Source organism: Cervus canadensis, chromosome 4 (genome assembly GCF_019320065.1).
Source record: "Cervus canadensis isolate Bull #8, Minnesota chromosome 4, ASM1932006v1, whole genome shotgun sequence".
Taxonomy (NCBI): Eukaryota; Metazoa; Chordata; class Mammalia; order Artiodactyla; family Cervidae; genus Cervus; species Cervus canadensis.
In genome coordinates this window covers 27,269,419-27,281,777 of record NC_057389.1, presented here as the reverse complement: position 1 = coordinate 27,281,777, position 12,359 = coordinate 27,269,419, and positions in this window count along the sequence as shown.

Here is a 12,359-nt window from a genome sequence, read left to right as displayed (position 1 = left end):
CAGAGTAACTCGTCAGCCCTTTCACAGGACCTAAACCACCAGAAACGAGGGCATCCCATTCAAAGCAACATGGTAGGACACCAAGGTGGGGGTGTTTAGTGAATGGCTGTTCTCTGGCTCGGTTCCAGCACAGGGTGGCTGTGGATAGGCAAAGAGTCTTCAATCTAAGAAGACAGGCTTGGCTCAGATTTTTGTAAACCTTATAATTCTAGATTCCATTCTATAGGGAATGGAGAATCATTGGAAATTTCTGATGAGAGCAGCTCCTAAAAAACATGATCACATGTTTCTAGCTCCCGTAACAATTAGCTAGTAGACTCTAATGATGTCATGGGTGACCTCAGTCTATTTCATTGTTTATTTGTTTGTCAATAGATCTCAGTCTCTTTTTCTGTCAAGAAAAATCAAAGTGCCTGCTGCTGTCATATTTTCTCAGAATGAGCTGAAAAGGTCCGATATTTGAACATGAATCCTTTCCACCATGGAAATCTGAAGACCAACTGATCTGGCTCCCTGCCTCCCTCTGAAATCTCTGCTGAAATGAGATAATCCAGTTCTAGTTGCAGAGTGTCATTCCACTCTGACAGCTGTTGTTTCTCGGCTTAAGCTGAACTATTTTAGCTTGTACCTGAAAGAGTATTTTTCACAGATTTTCTGAGTTATGGTAAGAGTTTAATACTAGATATTTCAATAGACGGTTTCTTCTACTATCATTCATGCAGAAAAAGTCAAAAGGCCAGGGGCCAAACTGGATGCTCACTGGTGATAATTCAGGCCAACTCTCTAGATGGTTATGTAGTCATGTACGGATGTGAGAGACCGTAAAAGAAGGCTGAGCACCAAAGAATCCATGCTTTTGAACTGTGGCATTGGAGAAGACTCCGAAGAGTCCCCTGGACTGCAGGGAGATCAAACCAGTCCATCCTAAAGGATATCAACCCTGAATATTCATTGGAAGGACTGATGCTGAAGCTGAAACTCCAATACTTTGGCCACCTGATACAAAGGGCTGACTCACTGGAAAAGATGCTGATACTGGGAAAGATTGAAGGCAAAACAAGAGGGCAGCAGGGGATGAGATGGTAAAATAGCATCACCAACTCAGTGAACATGGATTTGAGCAAACTGCAGGAGATAGTGAAGGACAGAGGAGCCTGGCATGCTGCAGTCTGTGGGGTCTCAAAAAGTCAGACATGACTTAACGAGTGAACAACAGCAAACAATTCTAGATAGTGGGACAGCCAGACAACTCATAGAAGAGGGCGGCAATTCCTCTTTACTTTATCTGGTAAGAAAATGCAACAAGTCAGAGAAGGCATCCCCATTTAACACCATCACCTAGCACAAAGCAGGACAAAAGAGGAGCCCAGCCACACCAGGTGTGGATAGCATGGAGCATCCACAGCCAGGAAGAGAAATCTGACTGTTACATGCCAAGAGCACAAAAATTACTCAGGCAGAATACGTATTCACACCACTTCATTCACCATCTATTAATTTAGCAAGTACTATATACAAGACACTCTTCTAGATGTCAGGGATACACCAATAAACAGACAAAAATCCCCCACACTCATGGAACTGACATCCTATCGTGCTGAAAAGGAATTTGGGATGTGAGAGAAAGTTTGGTTGGAAATGTGCTTGCTGAGACCAAATTTCTTAATTGTACATCTTTGCTCTGGTGTTAAAACAAATCAGAAAGTATGCACTCACAGACAGAGATACATACCTATATATGTATATATTCATACATAATCATATGTGATTAACAACACTATCCCCTCATTCCACATGTATTTCTAAGAGTGAGAAGGTATTCTTTCAGATGGTGTCACAGCTGAAGAGAAAAGCAGATGGTGCTTCTGGAGGAGGCAGCTTGCTTGCTGAAATGTCATGGATATACAGAAATAAAACTGAAAATGAAAGGCAAGAAAAATTCTCATTTGAATAACGAACTAGCTCGTGTTTCCTCTGAGCCACGCAGCTCAGATAATGAAAAGAAACACTCTCAGAATCCTTTGTTCTGCACTTACAACAAAACTCGAACCACATGTCTGACATGTAACAAGCCACTCTGGATCATTTCTTGAAGAAGAGGAATCATTGTTTGATGGGACCACTAGTAAAAATCCAGAAGGTACCCCAGAGAAGCTGGCACTCAGAATAAACCATCCAAGGGGTAATTTGTGGGGACAAATGATACACCAAGTATTGCATTTGAACTTTAAGACAATTGCTCACACCCACACAAAACTGACGGCTGAGCCTGCCTTCCACCCCAGCTTCCTGTCACTGTTCATTTTCCAGTGTTCCCCGGAGTTGAAGGAAGCCCTCAGGACTCATGGCAGCAGATAGTTCAAAATGATGCCTATAAAGCTTTTCTAATTATTATTATGTTAAACACATAATTTGGTGGCTTTGTTCTGTGACTATATGTGCTTATTTCAGCCTCATAATAGTTGCCAGATTCTGCTGTAGGATTTGCCTCCTATAGTGAAACACACAGACCACAAGTTCTTTCCTGTGTACCCACAGTTCCACCAGCGCTAGGCACCCCAACAATGCCCATCATTGTCTCCAGGGAGCCTTGCCCAGACCTGAAGTGACAAAAGGGAGTGAGTTCAGGCAGATTAACAGCATGTAATTACAGGCAAAGAGTTGGGCTTTACTCCTTGGAAAGATCTTTGAGGCCTGGGATAAATTTTGACTCAACACCAATTCAACCAGTTTTAGGATCAGTTGTTTACTTAAATCCATTATGCCCAGATTTTTACACCAGCCAGGAGACCCAGCTGCAGAACCTACCCAGAGCTTCTTGTTTTCCCAACTACATTCTGATGGGGAATACTGGAGATGTGACCTTTAGCACTGTCAGGGTGGAACAGAACTAAGTTATTAAGGCCCCTGGGATCCCAGTGATGTGGAAGAGGAGCCAACCATTGTATAAAACCCCTCTGATTGTCATCCCACCCCCAAGCTTCCTCTTCCCAAAGCTGCTTCTGAGAACAAAGCAATTTGCCTGCTACTTAGAAACAAATCACCCCAGGTCTGAGAAGACAGCAGGCACATTTCTTTCACAGAGAAGGTGAGATACCCTAAGAGCACTGTGAGCCAGCAAAGGAAGAGGTTTGGAAAATTTATTGAATCATTTTCCCTTAAGAGTTATTTGATTGAATAGTAAGAGGCCAATTGTTAGGATCTGAAAACAATTCAGAAGCTGTAGAAATCCTTTGATGGTAACCTCTCTTGCCCAGACTATGGTCTCATGAGAAAGAAAACTCTCCTCAATTAGACCAAGTAAATAATGGCTCCACAGTTTCTCAGTCAGGGCAGATGAATCAAAGTTAACAGGAGGCAGCCAGTGGCAGTGTTTTGCAGACTAACAAATCCTGCTTTTAGGAATCAGGCCTCTCCTACACAGTGGAGAATTTGGACAGCATGTTGACCGGGTACATGAGTGCATGCTAAGTCACTTCAGTTGAATCCAACTCTTTGTGACCCTGTGGACTGTATGTAGCCTGCCAGGTTCCTCTGTCCATGGGATTCTCCAGGCAAGAATACCAGAGTAGGTTGCCATTTGCTTCTCCAGGGAATCTTCCCAACCCAGGGATCAAAACTGCGTCTCCTACAGTTCCAGCACTACAGGCAAATTCTTTACTGCTGAGGCACCAGGGAAGCCCATTGACCGGGGGTCACAGTTAAAATATCAAGGAAGGGCAGGCAGTCTTTGGTGTCACTGGGCGCCATATCCTGAGAAGGACATGACCTCACCTGAGTAGTTGTCTGACAGGACATGCATAAAATTGAATTTAATCATGAGGAAACATCAGAAAGATAATTTTGGAGCATTTTATTTAAAAAGGAGAAGTGAGGCTGGAGGCTTCACAAATGACAAGGTAATAAAAGTCAATGAAAGAATAACGTGTGATGTTAGAATGGACCCTGTATAGACGGGGGACACCATGAAGAGCTTTGTTGGGCTAATTGAAAACACTGAACTATTAGAGAATAAATAATCTAATAATCTAATATTAAATGCCCTGATGTTGGTAACTGTACTGTGATTATGTAAGAGAATGTCCTTGTTTTCAGAAGATACATACTGAAGTATTTAGAAGTAATGGGGCATAATATATGTAATATATTCTCAAATAGTTCAGGAAAAAAATATATATACATATATGTGTGAGAGAGAGAGTAAGATGGGAGAGAAAGGGGGAGAAAGAGAGGATAAAGGAAGGAAGGAAGGGAAGGATAAAGGGGGTGGAAGGATGAGAGGAAGAGAGGATGGAAAGAAAGGAGGATAGGAGGATGGGAAGGAGGGAAAAAGTAACTGGGGCAGAATATGAACAATAGGATAACCTTGATGAAGCATATAGAGATGCTCTTTGTACTATTCATGAACCTATTCTATAAGTTGAGAGTAATTCTAAATAAACAGGTTTTTTTTAAGCTTTTAGGATGTATCCCAGGATGTCCTTTAAGAGAAGGCAAATTGATTCCTCTATTTATGTACTCTAGCTTATTTCAGAATCTTCTCTGATTAAGGGTGATTAAATGATGAAGGAAAATATACACGGCATCAAGGGATGATCTAAAACCTATCTGAAAGGTTAGATGAGTCTATTTTCTGATTATGACATTCAGTTAAGAAAATATTTGAAACATTTAATAATTTTTTAAAACAAAACAATAACACTATAATAGAGCATTTAGTAAACAATGAGTTTCTAAACTTAAAAAAATAGAAAAGGTGCCTCTTTAGCTTCTTGTCCAAGATACTCAACTTCTCTCGGCCTTGGTTTCCTGAGAGTAACATGGAAATAATAATACTAACTCGACTTCCTCTAAGGTTTACATGAGATAACATATATATCAGTATACATGTTCTACAAAAACTAAAAACATAACTCAAACTAGTTTAAATAGTAAAGGAATTTATTATCTCACAGAAGAAGGTATTCCCGAGCAGGATATTGTCTCAGGATAAATATGCTGACCTCAAACCTACTCCCTCTCTTCATGTCCCACCCACGTCCCCATTGCTTACAGTCAATTGGAAACCATAGGATAAGACAGCCCATCCACACAGGTCCAGACAAGTCAGCCTTTCAGAGCAGAGAGCAGGATGAGAAAGGTAGATGATGGCTATGTGGGGTGAATGAAGGCTATCTGCCCCGTGCAGTTTAGGTTTGGTTGATTGATTTAATGGGTCTATGGCATCAAGGATCTAGATCCTTCCATTAGTCTACTGCCCAGAGCTTTGACTCCATCCCCCCAAAAGTGGAAAAAATCTTTCCCTTCAATTGGATTGCACAATTTAGGTCTCAGGCCCAGCCTAAATCCAATGAGCCATGAGGTGAGATAATATATATATCAATAGCAATGTTCTGATTGACTTAAACCTGGTTTCTAGAAGCCCCCACAGGAGAGGGAATGGAATAACTATGACAGGATTAGACTCCTCAGATACCATGCCTTTTTGCTGCACAAAGGAAGGGGCTGGAATGGAGGTCAGAGTGTTAACCTCAGTGTCTACTATAGATGAAAAGCAGCCTCCCACAAGTCCTGGCACTAAGTGGGGACTTAATAATTTTTTTTCTTCCTGTTGAGCAAGGGTCTCTGCCAAGCATTTTTCTTGCTTCTAAACATCCTGAGCATTAGGATGTAATATATTTCTCTTTTAATCCATACAGAGGAGGGGAGGAATATGAACATAAAAAAATATACAACCTAGAATGTCAATACGAGGTAGTATATTAAATGCTCAACTAGGGGCACGGATTTGGGTTGTTTAGAATGGTGGTTTCCAAGACATGGTCCCTTGTAGATGGGTATAAAGAGTAAATCATTACAAGAATTTGCAATCCGAATGCTCATTAAGCATTAACCCTAGGGTTTAGGCTATTTCTGATGAGAAAATAAATATACACTCTGAGTGCACTCATGTTTCTTACCGGTGAAGCAGCCTTCAGCAGTCTCCCTACAAATAGGCTGTGTGGTCCAGCACCCCCAACCCCTTAGCACACACGATAACACACGAGGGTTTCCGCTAACCATGAGCAGAACATGGTAGACATGCCCACTGGTGGCTGGCTCCTAGCCACCCAGGACTGTGCCGGTGCTGCCCGGATCCCTTCCTGTAAGAGGTCCTGCAGAGGTCCTGCAGAAGGGCCAAGTACCCTGGGGAGCCAACGCTCACCACCCAGTTCCCTGCAAGGCAAGCCCCGGTGAGTGAGCTTGTCTTTGGAAAGTCCACTCTTCCTTCCTGGCCCCAGTGCTGCAGTCCCCAGAGCTCTCAGACTCTCCCCAGGCCTCTGGTGGCCTGATCCCCAGTGACCTGGCTGGAGAGGCCTAGAGGAAGCATCAGGTGGCTGGTGGGGGCATAGCTGCAGTCACCAGGCTCCATGCTGGAGGCATCAGTCTTAGACTAGGCAGGCTGCAATGAACACAGGAGCAGTTGGGTTTCTCTTTGCATCAAAACACCAAAAAGGAAGTCAAGAGTACCCTACTGTTACTACCCAAGACACACCTGAGCTTTCCTTATGCAACCAGCGGACGTAAAATAATAAAACAAAAACACTATCTGCTAGTACTTGTAAAATGTTAGATACAAATTAAGGTATTACTACATGCATGGTAGCTTTTTGCTATTAAGTATTTCCCTCAATGTTAGTCACTCATTCGTCTCTGATTCTTTGCAACCCCAGGGACTGTAGCCCGCCAGGTTCCTCTGTCCATGGGATTCTCCAGGCAAGAATACTGGAGTGGGTTGCCATTTCCTTCTCCAGGGGATCTTCCGGACCCAGGGATCAAACCCAGGTCCCCTGCATTGCAGGCAGATTCTTTACCCACTGAGCTACAAGGGAAGCCCCATATTTCCCTCAAAACTGATATTAAATGAACAGCCATTGTCATAACACATCCTTGAAATACTTTTCATGTTTATAAGATACCAAACTGGAAAAAGCTGAGACCCCTGATTTAGGAGTTCTTAGTTCTTTTATCATCCTCCTCCCAGTACACCTTCCTTGTCTTCCTACGGGGGTCATTCAGGCTACTTCATTCTTGTCCTGCTGATCTGTCCTGTGCATCTTCTGTTGGAGGATGTATTAAAGAAAGTACTAAGGAAAGGGAGAGATGGTGTCTGGAAGGAGAACACTGCCCTTTTATAAACTTCCAGATCCTTCTGCTCAGCTCCCACTCTCTCTGGCCTGAGCCTCAGAGTATCCCCTCTTCTCTCTGGACCCAAACGTGCTTGGTCAGAACTCTTGAGTTGGAGACTCATCTTGCCAAGGAACTATTTTCCACTGACAAATCAAGAAGCATGTGTGCGAATTCTCTGAGGAATAACATCTATTTTCCCTCATTTTCCATTCTCAAAAGAGCAAGGTAGTATTTTTCCTACAGGGACAATATTCCCTCTATTTCATTCTCTCTAGGGGATTTGAAATGAGATTGGCTTTATTCAAATCCTAACTCGGTCACTTACTAATTGTATGACCTCAAGCTGTATTTCACCTATCCCTGAAAATGGCTTATGGTAAAAGATAGGACTTGTAGCTTTACACCATCAAATACATATAGGAGGAATTCAATAAACTGTTGAGTGTATGAAAGAATAAGTAAATAAATTCCTAAATTAATTTATTGGACTGTCCCTTTCCCAGCCAAGATAGACCATGCTCTTCTTTAAAGCTGTAGACATAAAACCTTAGTGGCAGATACAACTGGAATGGTCTTAAGAGATCTGGAGACCTCTTTCATTAGAAACCTCCAGCTATTCCATTCTTGGTATATATCCCAAAGAGTTGCTCTCACAGATCCAAGAGAGCTTGTATAAGGATGTCTACCACAGCATTATATGTGGGGGTAGAGAGTTGGAGCAACATGGGAGTCTATCACTGGGAGTTTAAACTGTCAGAAGCAATGGATTCAATATGCACATGGCAACATGGATGTATCTTAAAACAATGGTGCTTAAGGCCAAACATAAAACACGCAAGCAATTTATGCACAAGCACACAAAGCAGCAATACTCATTTTGCCAGGAGAGGATGCAAACAAAAGAGTCACAATAAAAACCATCACCTTTTTTTTTAAACTTACTTTCATAGCGGGCAAGGTAGAAAAGGGGAAAAATCAGGTTTATTAATCAGATATTTAAAATTTTACATGTCCTTTTCACACAAGAATAAAAAGCAGATCTAAGAAATTTGTTTGGTATTTCTTCAGATGTCTTGACACTGGCAATAAAAGATTAGCTGAACTGGTATCTATTATAATTATGCATGCAGATGTATGTTATTTCTTTTTACATGAAATACATGGCAACTCTCCAGAAACTCTTGGTCTGCTATTATGTTGTAATATTCTTCAATACAGAGGAAAACTTAAAAAAAACTTTTTTCCCTCTTTTGTTTGAAATGATTTCCCATGCCTTTCATGGATCTTGGTAGCGTTCCAAAGCTTTTCTAATCAATCTAACTTTGGAAGTTGTCAGAATAGATTTTCTTCCCCAAAACTTTTATGACAGTATACATTTAATATCTGTTATACATAAATCCTTCTATTGTTGTCCTTTGTATTATTTCCTTTTTTTCTTGCAAGTTGTTTTTTTTTTAAGGTCTGTTGAGTTTTCTCCAATTTTTAAAGCTTTATTAAAATAGCTCTATAATTCCATTTTCAGAAAAACTGAATCAGCAAAATCTTTTTGACAATTTTCTATCATGTTACTTGGGGTTTGTGAATCACTTCGTTTGAAAAGCTTCTAAAAAGTTAGAACGTTGTGGAGTATGAACTGTTCTGGTTGAACTAGTTGGTAAATTCAGTCACATAAGCAGAGAATTCTGATGAGTTCAATGACTATTGTTTTGTTGTTCTTTTCATATATTGAGTGACTGCCTTCACTTACCACTTTACCAAAACAGAAGTTTTATTTATATTTTTGCCTCACTCTAAGTCCATAACCAAAAAATAGCTACATTGAACATAAAAGTAAAGCTTAAAATTAAATAATAATTTCAACTTGATAAATCAAAGTTGCTTCTTTATGGAAACAGTTTCTAAATCTCCCATGCACACAAGATGTTTTTGTCTTCTTTGTCCATTAGCATCTCTGACATAAAAAATATCACACTGTACAAGCTCCTCAATCGATCAGCACAATACTGGCCTCCATTCCTAAAGAAAACCTTCTATACGATTTCAGTGGAGCAAAGGATTTGACAATGTGAACAGAAAAATAATAACTGCCTGAAAGCGAACCTAAGTGCCGCCTATGGTGTATTAAGATAATAGACCAACTTATTGGTTTGTTTGGTAGATTTTTGTTTTGTAATTGCTGTCATCCTTTAATCTTCACCTGCAGTACAGTGCAGTTTAGGAATCAGTGGGTATTGGTTCCTCATCCCTGCTCCTCAATGTGGTCTGGGGATCAGCAGCATCAGCATCTGCTGACGTCAGAGGTGCAGAGTCTCAGGCCCGCTCACCCACCCCCACCAATATGCACTTGAATAGAGTCTTCAGATAATTACCTGCACTTGAGGCATGCTCTTCTCATGATCTTCTGACTACCCTCGTCTCACCATGTTCCTAACAAGAATTCAGTTTCTGGGGTGAATTATTTGTTTGTTTGTTGCTTAATGAAAATGATTATAACCCCACCAGCAATACTTCTTATTTCCACGGACTTCTTTTCCACTCTAAGTAGTAACACAACAAGGATTTACATTGATTTTCCCTCCCAAGAGTCCCATTTAAATGCTCTTTACGTGAAGTTCTTTTAGAAATAGACCTTCTCTAAGATGTAGCCTCACTATCAACTCAAAAGTTCAACTCAAAGCTCATGTCTGTTAAAAGATGTTAAAGTTAGAAAAGCCAAACAGCAGAAGCGGGTCAAGGAAAAAGTGCCTGCAGGCCTGAGGAGCACGCTAGAACGTTCTACTCATTCCCTCTTTGGTCCACGGGAATTTCAAAGGCATCTTACAGGCGGAAGGATCTGGTTACTACAGTCTCGGCACAATGACGCTTCTTGAGTTAGCGCAGTAGTTCACAAATGCTAATACGCTGAAGAATTACCAGACAGCGGTCGTGTGCGATGAAATGCATCTTGGCCTTGATGGCCATGGGTAGGTTTGACTTCATGAAATTTTTATCTTACGTAGTCATTTAAAACCTAATCTCCATATTAAAGGGGGCTGTACTTTATTTTTTTAAACATCAATAGCTGAAATTCCTAAAGTGTTGTATTGTGATTAACTATTCAGAATTAATAGATTTTGGCACTAATTCACCAATTTTTAAAAAATGCCATGTTATATAGGTAAAATAACTGATAATTCAGGGAAATCCTCTGTTAATAATTGATTGGGTGGGATATAAAAATAATATTACATAACAAATTAAAAATGGAAAAACTGAGTCTTATAGTAACCACATAAAATACTGTTCTTCATTATAGAATGTCACCTTACCTGTCCAACTACAACTAAGATTTGAGTTGCGTATTATATTTCAGTATTGTATTAACTTTGTGTGTTACCGGTTGTTCTTTTAAGAACATACATTGGAGAATATATGCAGGATTCTATATATCGTTTGAGTCTCTTAAACATTCACGCACCTTTGGGAAGATGTGAGAATGGGTTATGTACTGACCTTGGGACAACTTACCCTTGTGTTATTCCTGTATGTACTATGTGGGGGAAGAAAGGACTGAGCGTTAGAGAGTGTGTGACTCACTGCTAACAGTAGAGACTAGCCAAGTCAGTGTTCATGGGTTAGTGAAAATGTTACTTATTTTGCAATATGAACCTTTCTGTTAATTTGGGTTTAAGGTTAAATAGGTATTATATATTGGCGGGGCTTCCCAGGTGGCCTGAGTGGTAAAGAAACTGCCTGAGAATGCAGGAGATGTAAGCCACCCAAGTTTGATGCCTGAGTCAGGAAGATCCCTGGAGGAGGGCGCAGCAGCTTGTTCCAGTTTTCTTTCCTGGAGAATCCCATGGACAGAGGAGCCTGATGGGCTCCAGTCTGTAGAGCCTCAAAGAGTGTGAAGTGCCTGAGCACACAGCACACAAATTTGTTGACATTAGACTGCTGACGGAGTGAAAACGTTTTGTTTTCTGAAAACATCACAGACTGTTTCTGAAACCTTTAAACTCTGGCATTAACCAAATTTCCACATTTCCACCTTTCCCCTATACATAAATATGAATACATATAGTACACATGTTTCTGATTCATTTGCAACTAATTTATCAAAATGAGCAAGACCTATTTGCTAACCACAGGGTCTAGGGAATCTGTGTGTGTCAGCGGAAGGGGGAGAGGGGGGTGGAGAATGTCTTAAAATCTTCCTTTTGGACTCAGTTAATCCAGAGGGGATTCAAACTCTGATTATGAGAGTTTATTAAAAGTTGAGAAACCATTGAATGTTTCTTTCACTTTATTTTTTCTGTCTCCTTTGCCATTCTCAGAGGTCCCCAATTCTCCTTTGTTTGCCTTGCTCTCAGGATAGGTGGGACAAGTCCATTAACAATATTAGCAATAATAAATGCAAATTGTGAATTGAATCCCCAAATTATGAATATGAGTGCTTTCATCCCCCTTGGTTCTTAATTTTCAAAGAGAAAAGTTACTTGAAGTCAGCTGTATAATAAATTCAGCACATTTGCTTTGAGTTTCTTCCATAACTTAGCTGATGGTGTGTTTCAGTCTAGATGTTCTCCACTTAAACTTACCCTAAAACCCAGCAAAGAAGTGTGCATATTAGCAATTATTAAGCCATTGAATAGCTAGGTGTCAATCTATCTGATAATTAATCAGTTAACAAATATTTCGTATTATCCAGTCTCCCAAAGTGCCAGGATTTACCTGGGCACTTATTTTATGTATCGAACCTCCAGTCCCTCTTCAGAAGCTGGGGAACACATATGTTTAAAATAGTGCCCCAGAGTGATTCTTGACAATCTGGGCCCCAACACACTGTGCTGGTTAGTTAGGCTGTTATGAAACAAAGCTTCTCAAAAGGCCATTTTGGGTCAGTTTAATCTTTCTAATGAAGATTACATTTTAAATGTACAATTATATGTGATTTAGTATTTATATTATATCATAAGAGCTTTCCTATTAATAATTTATGAACTAGAAAAGTTCCTTTGTCAGACTGTTTGTCTCAATTTTTCCTCTGGAAAAATGATCAGAATAAGATTAACCATGGTCTCTTCCTTCAAGAAGATTAAAGGCACTACTTAGACAGGAGCAATAGTATCATGTTGACAGTCACAAAGTCACTTTGTAACTTGGGATTTGTCACTTCATTTATTTGAAATTTTTTAGGACAATAAGGGATA